The sequence below is a fragment of the Phalacrocorax carbo genome, chromosome 11 (assembly GCF_963921805.1).
Source record: "Phalacrocorax carbo chromosome 11, bPhaCar2.1, whole genome shotgun sequence".
NCBI classification, from domain to species: Eukaryota; Metazoa; Chordata; class Aves; order Suliformes; family Phalacrocoracidae; genus Phalacrocorax; species Phalacrocorax carbo.
The window spans coordinates 15082670-15096748 of NC_087523.1; the positions used below are offsets into that span (position 1 = coordinate 15082670).

General features: G+C 39.5%; 1 protein-coding gene across 4 annotated transcripts in view; it reads left to right on the top strand.

The window, feature by feature from the left end:
* The window catches only part of AFF2 (ALF transcription elongation factor 2), a 341788-nt gene that overhangs the window by 230513 nt on the left and 97196 nt on the right, over positions 1 to 14079 (top strand). The window lies entirely within an intron of this gene.

A 14079-nucleotide genomic window follows, 5' to 3' on the forward strand; every position in this document is an offset into this window, starting at 1 on the left:
GCTGTACAAAGCACACTGGCTTCAGCTATGTAAGGAACTCTAAATCAGTAAGGAATACAGGTTTTTAAAAGGATATTCTGTTCCAAACAGCCCATTCGTGCTCCAGCTCTCTGACTTCAGATCAGTCATAAAGAGGAAATACTTCTCCTAATATGCAGCTTCATATTCTGAAATTTAAAATGTAAGAGCTGTGCTAATGGTGATACAGTTAATTTAGACAAAGGAATTTTTCAACGGGGGACATTTGTATTCTGCTCAGTGGTTTAGAAAAAGCTTGAATTTCCTAGAAAGCCTACAAGTAGAATTACTGGCATCCATACTGGTGATGCTACCATGCTGGTTCCCTGCACACAGGTATAGATTTATGTAGATTAATTTGGTATAGTACAGTGAATTGCCACTATGATATATATTTTAGAATTACTTCCTAGCACAGCCTAATGGCTGGAATCAAATAAAACATAAAAGTAGATTTATATAGATTGTTGTATAAATCAGATAAAGCTTTATGTTACCTAGCATTGGTAATGGAAGCTTTTCCTGCAAATAATATAGAAGTTGTTCATGTAATATTTTCATTATTTCAGTGAGGGTAAAGCAACAAAAAAAAAGAAGAAAAGAAATAAACAAATCTATCGGGCTTATCCACCATTAAACAGCATTAACAACAATTTTGCCTGACAAGTTCTCTCATCTACTGATGGGTGAAATGGTAGAAAGTAGACTGAACAATTGCATAAACCCAAACGAAATATGCCTTTGTATTCTAAGTGTGCACAGTTCAGCCAGTTAAAATAGAGCAATTTATTATACTTTAGCAGCTTGAGCTTAATCTGGTTTTAAATAGATCTTTTTTTCTTTTAACTTCTTGCTGAGATTTAACTGGTTTGGGAAGTTACGTGACATAGTGCTACACAGTCTTTTGCTCGCTCCTTCACCAGTTTACTTTGAAATAACTTTAACAGAGTACCGATGATGAAAATAACTCACAGGAATGTAGATGAGCCTTTAAACAACACTAAAAATATTTGTTCTGTTCAAAATCAGTGGATAAAGGCTTAATGAAAGAGACGACAATACCAAGTGGAGAGAAGGGAGGCGGGTGTAGCAGGCAGAGCCATCAGCAGCACCCTCTTGGGGAACTGGGGACTCACCCAGGCAATGGTGACTGCCACAGGGCATCTGCCTTTCATAAGCTTCTCAAGGTTAATAGCTCTCAGCATTTTGGGGCCAGCCTATCAAATTTCTTACTGGTCAGTTTTTAATATCGAACTACTACCATGAACCAGTCTGAAACACTTTGCCTAGTAGCCACCTGTTGTCAAAACGAGTTGGGAATGTTTATCAAAATATCCTCACATAATATAGGCCAAGCTCTCGCCTGCCTGCATTCAAAGTGTGCCGTGCAATTCCTCGAGCCGGGGAATATATGACCTTTACCTAGTGAAATATTTTGACTGTAGTCATTTTGTCTGATATTATGCTGTAGTTTTCCACTTAGCCATTAGATCCCTCAGCCTTTGTGGTTTTTCAGAGGTAATTCTGTAATTACACCAGCTGTGATAAATACTTTCTTGAAATCTTACTTGAAGAAGATTAGTTCAGTCCCTTTGCATGTGGGAGGAAATAAGCATCTAACTTAGTGTTTGCACCGTTGATTGATACAAGCAGCCATGCTACATGCATGGGTCATTACTTGTGTTTTCATATTAGATCCCTCAGAAATGGAAGAGAGAAGGGTTTTTTTCAGGAAATTGTGTGTGTGTGTTTGTGTGTGTGTGTGTAAGAAGTTCAGCAACCAAGTGACACCAAATTCTTCTTGTAACTGGGAAGGGGGCTCTGGCTGGCACAGGCTGCACTAACAATAGGATGATGGACCCTTTCACCTTCAGGTTACCAGTTGAAATTCAAGGCAGATTTGTAGTGAGGAAAAGTCATTACACTCTCCGAGCTATTCAGTGGCCTGTGTGAAATGAATTGAAGGTCTCAATCAGAGTCTAATGGACATGTGTCCAAATCCAGAAGCTGCAATCCTAAATGGCACTCTTGCTGACAGTGGCGGCGTAGAGGCCAAGGACTGAGTGGGCATACAGATTGAATTTACTCTCCTTGTCCAGAGCTGGGTTAAAGACAGTAGAGTAGATTATAGGATGTTTGTGTTACTGCTGCACATGATATGAATGTTTTCTCGATTGAGAAGGGACAGCAAACTTCAAAAGCATTAATGGAGTCTTAAGTCTGCTAAAAAGCCCTAAGCTAACTTTTCTTTTAGAGAAAAAATTGCTAGCAATGTTTGTTGAGCTGGCTGAAGCTTTGAGGTGTCTTAACTAAAAAAGTAGGGAAAAAATGTTTTAATTAAAAGTCAGAGAATACCAGGAAAATCAGTAGAGAGACTATATGTACTGTTCCTTCTTATGAATGACTGTTTAAACAGAACCAGATTCTCTGGTGTTTAAAATGTATTTTCCTAGAAGAAATTTGCTATTTCCTAATAAAAAGGAAAAAGAATAGCCCCCCCAAAAAAGAATATGCCCCCAACTGACTGTCTGAAGCAGCTCTATGACCGTGAGTATGTATTGTGATCAGAGACCGTATATTGCTAAAACTCCTTGATGGAATGAGTTTTAATTTGGTTTACAGAAAGCTTTAGGGGATATGGCTCGCTACAAATTAGACCACAGGAGCTATAAAATGAAGGATGTCCTCCCTAATTAGAAACAGTGGAGCAGCCTGGTGTTCTTCCTAGTTATAGCCTCATGGGTGCTCTCTTGCAAGTGAACTCGGCAATAGATGCTTCTCTAGTAACCGTTATCTGTCTTTTTACTGGAGTTTATCTGTCGTCCAGTTTTCTGTCTCCGGTTCTGAACATGCCTCTCTACACAGCTGTGGTAAACTCTTAACTGAAGTTTTGAATGGCTTGTGCAAAAGCAGAACTCATACGTTGGTGGTGATTAGCCAGTAGCTAATTTATCTTATATACTGGGAAGTGGTTCTCAAACTCAGGTGCACATGACAGTCAGTTTAGGGGGTTCCTTTTGCAGCATGCTGCTGTAACAACACTGTTTTCTCATTCCTCTTCTGTGGAAGCTAATGAGAGCTCTAAGGAGAGGAATATAGATGGACTGAAATAAATTATGCTTTTTGGTAATCAAATTCCATTTTCTAGACACATTTTTTTAACAAGAAAGCGTTCATCAAACTGGGATCCAGGATTTTGGACAAGAAAATAATACAGTTATTTAACTATGGCTAGGAAAAAAAATGGTGCCTGCAAATCTAATAGTGGGATGTCTACAGCTTGTCATTTGTGCCAAATGAAAAAAATCAAGTTTAAGCATAACTGCAAAAGAGCATTAGGCATAAATGCACAACAGTAAAAATCAGCTACAAATGTATTTCCAAACTGCATGTGACTGGAAAGCTGAGAGTGGAGCTGAGCTGGGAAGCATTCTGAGGCTGTGCTTGGGCAGCTGTAATTTGGCTTTTTTAATTGTCGGTAAGGGAGGACATCCAGGCTCTTAATTCATCAACATCTTTTCATGTAGATTTATATGGAGTAGGACCAATGATTGGTCCAATGCAAGCTTTAATTTACTTGCAATGTATTGTTTCCACTAGGAGTTGTTATAGATCAATCTGAGAACAATTACTAGGTGAATAAAAGAGAGGAAAAAAAGTCAAGCGTTGCGCTGGAATATAAGTAAAAAATGGAAATTTAAAATCAATCAAAATATTTATTTTGCTGCCCAGCGCGAGGTATTACTGACAGGAAGGGGCTGTATTTTTAAGTGTGATTGCTGTTTAGATTTTACTGGAATATATAACTGAACATGTCTCATGACCATCTTATTTTCGTGTAGTATTTCATCCTCTGGCTTTGTGGGGGAACTTTATTCCAGGAGAGCTCACTGGAGACTGAGTGACAGATCAGGCTGTTGTCCCACATTCCCTTTCTACTAAATCACAGTTTTCTTTAGATGGAAGGTGGCTATTGTGAAGCTGTCAAACTGAGGAAAGTTAAATGGGCTGAAGTGAAGGCTCGTGTTAACAATAGCAGCTATCTCTGTCAAATGAAAGCTCAGCAGACAGTTACAAGGCAATTCGGCACTGATGGGTGGTCGATTAAAAACAACAAAAGGCAAGATGAATGAAAGGGGAAAATCCCTATTACTTTGTGGTAGGAGCAAGGGGAAAACCAAAAATAAAATAAAAAGCCCACCTCACCCAACCCCGTAGCAATTGGAACAGACTTGTAGTTAGCATGACCTTCATCGTCTCGCATATGGCACAATAAAACTGACAAGATTATTTTCTCTTCAAGCAGTGCTGAGGTATTTTCATTGGCAAAAATCTGGAAAAGTAAAATAAATGCAGAGTTCAAGGCAATTGAAGAATTCTTGAATCTGATAACAGCTGGAATGTAGTGCCACCAGGAAAAATAGCTAGGTTTTGTACTAAAAATTATGACTTGATCATTTTTTTTACAGTGTCATATCTGAGATTTTGAAGGTTACACTATAGACAACCAGAAGAGGATTAGAGAGAAATTATCTTTGAGCTCAAGGGAGCACCAATTTAAATTGGATTTGAGATATAACTTTTGCATTATCTTAGGAGATGAAAGGTAGTGGTGTGCCCTGATAGCTACCCAACTACCTAACCATATGTATCAACTGGATTAGCACGTAGATTAACAGCTCACGCACCAAGTGCAAGGCGTATCATGCAATTTCCTCTTTGTGGGACTCATCCTGTTTCCATTGAATCAAAACTCAGCAGAAGTGGGGAGGACTTTGCAGCTTGCATGTCAGACATAAGCTAAGTGCACTCACTTGTTCCTCAGAAGATAGTTGTCACTGAGACTTAGACTTGCTACAGCAGGTGTATAAAGTAAGATGAGAAAGTAACAGTATAGGAAAAAAGGTACATTATGTCCAAGTAACTATCCTGATAGAAAATCGAGTTTTGAAACCCTAGTGAAATTTAATGGGAGGCAAGCACCTAGACCCACTTAGATCCTATGAAATTCCCATTCCTTTTCTCACAATTTAAATGCTAGGAGGCATTCCATGAAATTCAGAAAGCCAAGAAAAACAAATAAGTTCTTACACAGCATACAGTTAGGACTCAGGTTGCTGCCAACAGTGGAGCCAGGGTTCAAAGAGATTCTGAAAAAAGATGGGAATAAAGTATTTGGGAGACGTGCTCCATGAGAATCATGAACCAACGTCTCATTCCAGTTAAATTGGGAAAAATAATTCAGTGCTAACAAATTGTTCCATTGAACAGTCTCCTGTATCAAGGTGCAGAACCACATGTACCACAGGTCTAATCCACTCTGACAATTCTGACATATTACTGTATATTAATTGTCTTTGTAAAGTCATGATGTTATTAGACTTTATCAATTAAGTTTAGTCTGCATCACTCCTAGGTTTTGCCCTTTGAAGAAAAGATTTAGTGTCCGTTTATCAATTTTATGTATTAATATTCTTGTTTCTTTGTCTTCTAATAACATTGAGGTACTCTAGTCATGGACGAAGAAACCAGGTGCCAGGCCTGGTATAAGTGTACAAAAAGAGAGGCAAAAAATTGGTATTCTGGAATTTTCTTTTCTGGAATGCTTTTAGCACTGAGGACTATGTTATGATTTTCAAGTTTTTTTCAATGGTAACATGCATTTCATCTGGTAACTAAATTAGTTTGAGAGTATGAAAATAATATTAACCTACATCTCAGAGAATCAGCCACAATGTTCCTCAAAGCCTTTGCAGTAAAGGAAGACCATAGTGGTCTCAAGATTACTTTGGGAGAGAGATGTTAAAGCATGGAGCTGCTAAAAGAGGCCTTTCTCCTGATCTTAGAAATGTCAATGTATGTCATGTTCTCACTAGCATCAGAACAGTGATAGTAACTTGCAGGGTTTGCTCGCAGTTGTTAGGTATAAACAGTGCCTGCAGGTATCTCTGCTGTAACCTTTTAAACCAGTACCTGAATATTCCTTTCTTGGTTCCTCCCAGCTTCATTCTTCTACCACTGGAGAGGCCTCTGCAAGCACAAATTAACAGACACCTCAAAAGTAACCTGGGCCTCCTAGTGAATACAAAGTCTGGAGAGTATTTGTACATGGGGTGTGCATGAATGTGGGGAAACGCTAGCTCTTCCAGAGTTCCACCAACTGTAGTGATACTGAAAAAAAATAACCTCTGCAGATTTCAGGCCAAAGCGTGGTTTAACCATGTGGCATAATTTATAGGGTAAACAAACTTTCAGTAAGAGCTAACTATATCAGAAAACTTGTTTAACATGCACAGAAGGCACTGTTAAATTATTGCAGTGCCATAATTCAAAATGCTGAGGAAAATTCTCCTGTATTACAGCCAGTGCAAGATTGGATCTGTAGCCAAGTACATCAACATAAATGTTCAGCTGTCTGGGGAAATACAAGTCTTACACTGTTACTTAGGGGAAAATGTGCACAGACATGGTGGAGCCCCTTATGAAACAGTCCTCATTTTGTTAAACAATAGGATCAAATTTTCAATCAGGTTATCAAGCATATTGCATTCTTCAAGCTTGCCAAGCAAAGAGAAGTATCAGCATGAAGACGGATATATTTTTACAGAATTAATGATGTATGAAATCTGGAAGTGGAAACATACATTTTCATTTTATCCTCTAATTTTTCTTTTTACATTATAAGTGAAGTATTTGCAGTTATTCATATCTGTTTATCTTAGAGTGATTATCAGAGCAAACAGTGTCAGGCATTGTGTTTGGATCCAAGCCTGAAAAATAGTGCTTGCAGGAGCAAGGATTACTTGCATGAGTCAGTGTTTTCAGGGCTGTGCTTGGTACTTGATTTCTCTCATGCATATTCAGTGCCTTATAAATCATCCAGATTCAGAAATCATTTAAGTATTTTATTAATTTATCCCCTCTATTTATATTAGTTTTAGTCTTGCTTGGTTTTATCCCCTCTATTTGTATTCGTTTTAGTACTGCTTGGATTAATCTGATTTTACATTTTTAGACTGATCCACAGAATGTTCATTTAAGGATAGAAGTGAACTGTCTTACTGGAGGTTCATTTCTCTTTGCAAAATTTGTATCAGACCTGTGGGATAGCTGTGGATTCTTGATGTAGGATTTTGCAGCTACAGAAGTGGCTTTCAGAAATTTAGTGCAGGAAAGCGAAGTTCACTCTCCCCAAGATCGCCTTATCTTTGTTTTCTATGGGTATTTTTGCTGATTGATCAGCCCTGAACTGCCTTGTGTGCCAGGCACAGTCCAGCAGTATATTTCATAAAGGTGTAATGCTTTTGCAGCATTGAAAACCCCAGTCAGTTCTCTCATGCACACATAACCCCCTGGTACTCGCTTGTCTTCTCTATAGCCGACCCTTTGTTCACTGTGCACCATCAGCAGGCCAGTACACAGGACTTGCATCCCCTCTTGGAATCCTGCTTTGGTAATGCACACCCCTGAAAATCTCTCTTTAAGTCAAGTGCCAGGCTTAAAGAATTCTTTAAAAATCTGACGCGACAAATTTCACTTCTCTCCATATGAACGAACACTGTTTCTGAAGCTAAAGCTCCCGTTCTCCATGGCCTAACACATCACTGTAAACTGTGGCATGGCTGCATTGCATTGCTTTTCAGTATCTGCCACTGGACGACCTCCCCATGCCAGTCTTTATTAAACATCTTCAGTTTTCCTTTTGAACAAGTAAATAAATACTTTACAGTTGTATGAAGTTATTGTTCATTTGCACTGAAATGAAGCAGCCAGACCCCTTTATTGGGTTACAGGACACTCATCCCCGACAATTCATTCTTGAGAACAAATTGACCCCAGGGATTCAAAAACCTCTCAACCTGAGATCACTGTCAGAGAGTCTTTGTTGCCATTCCTCCACTCATCTGATTAGTTAGGGTCCACTCACACTGAACGATTTAAAATACAAGGACATTGGTCACACTACAGCTTTTTTAGAGGCTAGCGTTATGAAAGAAACTGGCAGGCTTTGCCTTCAGCTTGCTTCTTGCCAAATACTCTCTATCCTTTCTGTGAAGGGATGAGCAGCTCCCAGCAGCACCTCAACTTTTGAGGATCTGATGAGATCATTTTAGGAGTTTGCAAGTTTCCTCACATTAGCAAACAGTGTAATTTGAGTAAACTTCTTCTAATGGTAAGTTCAATGTTTCTAGTGAAGGAAAATCTGCTTTGTATCAGGAATAAGAGACTATGTATCTGCTCCTTTCCTATCCCTCCCCAATCATTCTTCCTCCAAACAAGGCAGACCCAAGTACCTATTCTACAAAAGCGCATGGATATACTTGGTTTTAGTTTGCCTTTGGCATTTTCTTCCTCCTTTTGTTCCACCTCTTCCTTCTCTTTCCCACTTTTCTATTACTACTTTTTATGGGATTTTCATCCTCCGTCTTCCTCTGATCTTTTTATCCCTGTCTCCTTAACCATGACATGACCCCATTGGCATCCATGTTTGGGCTGAAAAACTCTGATAGGCCTAATACTAGACAGAAATAGTTTTTACTAGACAAAATAGGTTTTCCCTTCTATATGGGCTTAAGCTATGAAAACTGAGTGAAAAGCTCCCACGTCATATTAGAGTTCTGTGAACCCGTAGGAGGTGATGTGTCTGCACTGGAGAAACATTAACTGAGCAGCACCCTTTTGCAGACCAGTGTTTGGTTTCAGGGCATAAACATATACTGGCTATGAACACTGCTCAAAGACCTTGTTAAGGAGTGGAGGCTATGGAGGGAAATAGTTCTCATGTTAATGGTAGTCAAGAAGTTGTTGGGCCTTGTTGTGGCTAAAAGAGTCTAAAGTAGGAAAATGATTTTTGAACTGGGGATAAATTGTCCTCTGTTGAACTTTTTATTTACTTGAAACTCTGTTCTCAGCATCCAAAGTCCAGGCAGCTGCTTTGATTTGTTCACTCAGAGCTTTCTCTGAGCCTCTTTTGGCTTTTCAGATCCAGCCTTATTTATGAAGGGCAGATAAAGTTGACTTATCTTATGGAGGAAGACTGCAAAACCACCCCCATCCCCTGAGATCCCGCCACAGGACTGTGCCAGGGCAGCGAGAAGAAGGAGGCAGAGGTCCCCCTGTGGGCATTACGCTGCCCATTGGAGGTGTAGGATGCCCATTGCCTTCACTGGATGCCGTGAAAGGGCTGTGGTTGCGAGGGGACGGGTGGATACTAGCCCCAACATCAGACACAGCTGGCATGGAAGGGCTGTGGGTGCCATTGCAGCTCACAGACTGGAACAGACTGGTGCTACTGGTGAGCTGCTGTGCAGCTTTTCACAGGCGCTGGATGAGTTTCTCCCCACTGCTCAGCTCCACACAGTCCTAATACCCCTGCTGGAGAGGAGCAGAGTTCATCTCAGTCCATACTGCCTCTGTAAAGTGCCTGGAGGTCTCAGTGTCATTCTTATTGTTAACACTGAAGTGCAGTCTCTCTCCATGACACTGAACTTTGCAGACACCAGTTCGAATTAGAGGCAAATAGTTCAAATGGCAGAAAGAGCTGCAAAAATGCAGCTATAAAAATCAGTATAAAGGTTTTAGTGAGCAAAAAAGCTGCTTCCACTCCAGACCAGGTCACTGAAGCTTAAGATTTACCAGGCACAACTCATTTCCAATCTGCAGAAAAAGAAGAACTCTGCTCTTCACATACAAGATTAGTCTATGTAAGGGGAAAACAGTGCACAGAGAAAGATTTGTGAATGTCATCTTGGTACTGACAGCTCATCAAACAGCTCCTTGAAGGACTCACTTTGCTACCAGATTAAAAAAGGAATAAAAGATAAAATAATATAATCAATGAACAAAATTAATGTCATTCCATATGCATTGTAGAACATTGGATGGATGAGTGAGCCCTATGTTATTTATTCCCCGTTGAACAACTCTTTCTAAAATATATTTTCTGGTTTGATTTTTTAAAGTCACCTTTGCAAGTTGCTATAGAATTATCAATCATTGTTTAACTGTGTGCTAAGTTCCCAAAGCCTTTGTGTGTAAATATGCCGACTGAAGGCTTGTTTACCAGAGAAAATACTGGTGCTCTGGCTAGGAGACAGTTTTAATCAAATATGGTTTCAGTAAGCAGGTGTTTTTCATGTGGAATGTATTGGAAATGAGTATGTATCACAGAAATGGCCCTTGGACTATATATTGCTCTTGATAAATAGCAGAACCCAAAATTATATCAGCCGTTGCAGTTGATCAAAGGGAAAATAATAAAAGCTTTGTGTACACTGGCAGAATTTGGCACACTAAAAGAGGTGGGGTCCTCATTTTTATTCTTAAAAAACTTGGAGAATACAAGTTTTACACTGGTGTTTTTAGAAACTCTGATTAGTCCCTCCCTGTATTTTTCCTGGACCCATACTTTTCTTTGTTCTTGTCTCTCTTTTCTCTCTACCTACTTTTTTCCCCCCCCCTTTTTGCTTCACGGATACATCATTCTCAGGCCTTGCCAGAGGGGTGTCTTGTACTGAGGAGTCATTGGACAGTGAGGGAGAAACAATGTAATAGAGATTACACTTTTCTAGACAGAAGGCATAAACGGCAGTATTAGTGTTATTGAGACAAAAATATCAACTCATCAGCTTGAAACAAAAAGTTGCTGCTTTTTTTCACTTTTTAAACTGCTGTTAAAATATTTTGATCCAATTGTGCCCCCATTCTATTGGAAGTGTTCTTGGGAGCAGGATTGGACCTCAATATGGATGTGAAGTTATAGGATATGCTGCAGTGTTATCCATGCTAAATATACAGATTTCCATCTACACTTACAATCTACGGATAAAATTTGGCAGTAGGTTTCTCCCTCCTCCCAAAGTTCTTGTCTCAGCTTTAATGAAAAACAAAATGCCTGTCAACAGAGCTGTAGTTATAATGCACTTAGTAGCAACTTAATATTTTAGTTGCCTTGAAGAGCTTTTTATACATAGAGATTAATGGATGGCTAGATAAAGAAATTCTTCTACTAAAAGAATTAATTTTGCTTAATCCTTTTGAAATTAAGAGATGATACAGAGAGATGAGTAATGAAGTGCACTCTCTGATTGTGAGGTACCTAATAGATAACCGCAGGGGTTACTTCTCTCTCACCAGCTGTAATTACACTAATTACTGATATGGTGCCAGGAACACTAAGGCAGGCTGAGTGTGACAACACAAAACGGAATGTTTCTTAGCAAGCCATCTTTCTCCATCGGCTGGGCCAGGGGGAGGCTGACCATGTTATGAGGTTAATGTGTGCCTTCTGCAGGAGGGAAGAGACCAGGTACCTCTGTTGCTCACAGACTTTTTTGTGGTGAAGACATGAAGCTTGACTTCAGGTCTTTCTAAGGGGGGGCAATTTTAGGCCACAGGCTGAGGACTCAATCTGTCCTTAAAGAAATTAGTCTTATTCTGGCCACTGAAACTACTCAAGTGAGTAGAAGTTACTCCTGTGAGTAAGGTTGCCAGACTGATCTTGTCATTGACAAGAACATAATGAAAGAAAATGGTGCATGAGGAGAAGGGAAAATTAATAAACTACATTTAAGTATATATAAAATTCCTGGACAAGTGGCCCCGACTATGAAGGTAAATGGTGCTTGTAAATTCCATTTAATCTTCTGAGGTTTTCTTTTACTGTAACTCTTACAATATCTCAGAGGAAATATTTTAAAGATGACTTGCACATTTCAGCAAAAGAATGAATATCAGGTTTCAAGATTTATCGATGGGCTGTTTTAAAACAAAAGATCTTCTTTTTCCCTTTGGGATTACTCTACAATTATTTTAATTTCCCCGGGTTTTTTGTCCACTGTATTATAAACTTCTCTGGGGACATCTATTGTTAGATGTTTTCACACATGTAGGCCCCCTTCATTCCCCTTAATAAATGATAAAATTGTGCTCCAGTATGTGCAACACGTTCTCAAAATACATCTGAATTCCATTATACAGTTTGTCATTTGCATGATACCTTCTGAGTTACTGCTCTCAGAGAAGACATGCGTACTACAGAGAAATGCTCTAGCAAAATGAAAAACAAGTTCTGGATGAAGTCCATAGGGTAAATACCATAGGATATGTTGAACTGATGGCCTTATTTCCATGAAAGTTCAGGGGTAGAAAAGGTTGCATCTCAGTGCTAGTCACCATTCGCATGGACAGTGTTCCCTCCACAGAGGTATTGCTGCAAATGAGAGTGTAACAAGGGCTTCATAGTTCAGGGTGGTATAATGCACTACTCTCTTTCACCTCAAAAACATTTATTTGATGATTCCTGCCTGATATGGTTTTAAGTCTTATTAAGTATCACAAGTTAAATTTGCCATAACAGTCTAAGCTCTCTCTTTAATATCAAACAGAATAACTAGTTGTAGCACACACTACCCCAGTCTAAATTACACAAACCTCCATTTAATATTGTCCTTTTGTATCAGTGAAAGCTTGAAGCAGGAGGGAGCTCTTTCCTTGGAAAGCACCCACATCCTCTGGATGCTTCCCGTACCAGTCACTGCTTCTCCTTATCAACGCTTTTCTGTGTCTTTTGTGTCACTAGGCACAGTTTCATCCTTACCTTTTCAGCCAAATTTAAGCAATACATCCTACCTGGGAATGAAGCATGGTTTGCCCATTGAGGTTGCAAGGACAACGTTACAGATTTACAAAAACGGATGGGATAAATATTTTGAAAAGCAGGAATCTTATAAATATATTCCCATTTCACCAGAGACAAACCTGACAAGAAAAGAACGGCATGTCTATATGTCTGGTTAACACCATTCCTTGTCTGTCTTCCTGCAGAAGCAACACTTGTGTTTGGTGTGATATGACCCATATGGGGTAGGCATTTTGTACAAAAATGGTTTGACATGAATGAGTTAATTTTCTGGGCAGCTCAGGATTAGGGAATTGCCCAGTATTTCCTTCACTGGCTGCTTGCAACCCCCTCTTCCCTTTTCTCCATCCTTTTCATTCCCACAAGGGTTTTTCTACATGCGAGTGGAGCTCCAGTGCAGTGGTGAACTGATCCCAGAGCAAATTAGAAGTGCAGAACCTGGATCCTATTTAGGCTGCCTCTTAAGAGCCTCTTCCTTGGTGAAGCTGTCTCAGCAAACCTGTAACATCTTCTTATAAACACAGTGTGCTCCCATCATGGCCTCACACGACCGGAGCAGGAAGAAATGCATAGCATTCTCAGAAGTTTGCTGGCAATCCAGAACTTATTCACTTGTAAAAAGCATTTCAATGCAGTATACATTAAAACAACAACAAAAAAATGTTGAGCTGTGAAAATACTCCTTTAAGAAGTGTAGTGTCTTCTATAAAAATACTTGACATTTAGTTATATCATGATAGTGGTTTTTCAGGGAGGAGATTATCTCAGCTCTCCTAATGAAATCCTCACTTGCTCATGCACAGTATCCCAAACCAGCAGGTCTGGTGTGCACAAAGCACCTGCTGAACTCAACGGTAGGGATGGGCTACAAGTCCAATTTCAGTGTGGATGCGGCTGAGCTTGGTGCCACCCCAGTAAATTTCAGTCCAGGACCCAGAGTTGAGTTGAGATTCTGCTGCCTTTACTCTTCCCAGTGCCTAGGCTTATATTTTAACCAAGTAACTCATGCTGTAACAACTGTTTGGAGTGGCTAGAGGGACTTAGTGACTCACTCATGCTGAACATGAACATGGAGAGGAAAAAGGTATAAAATGGAGCCTGTCCCACTGAGAAACAGAAGCCATGATGGGATTTGTGCAATCTTTTGACATTGTCTGTTAAGAGAACAGGTACAAAGGAGTTTCTGGTTATGTTTAAACTGGTTTATTATCATGGCATTTTTTAAAATTGTATTTTTGGAAAATGTGTGAAGAGTCAAAGACACAAGATAAAAATTTAGCTCACTATGCCAAAATCATAATAAACTGTTAGAAAAATAGCTCATTTTGATTTTGGTCCATCTCATCATCTTCTGAGGCCCGGGACAAGTTGAAGGATCCTAAAAATAATATTTTGTTGTTGCTATTTCTAGTGAGACTTTT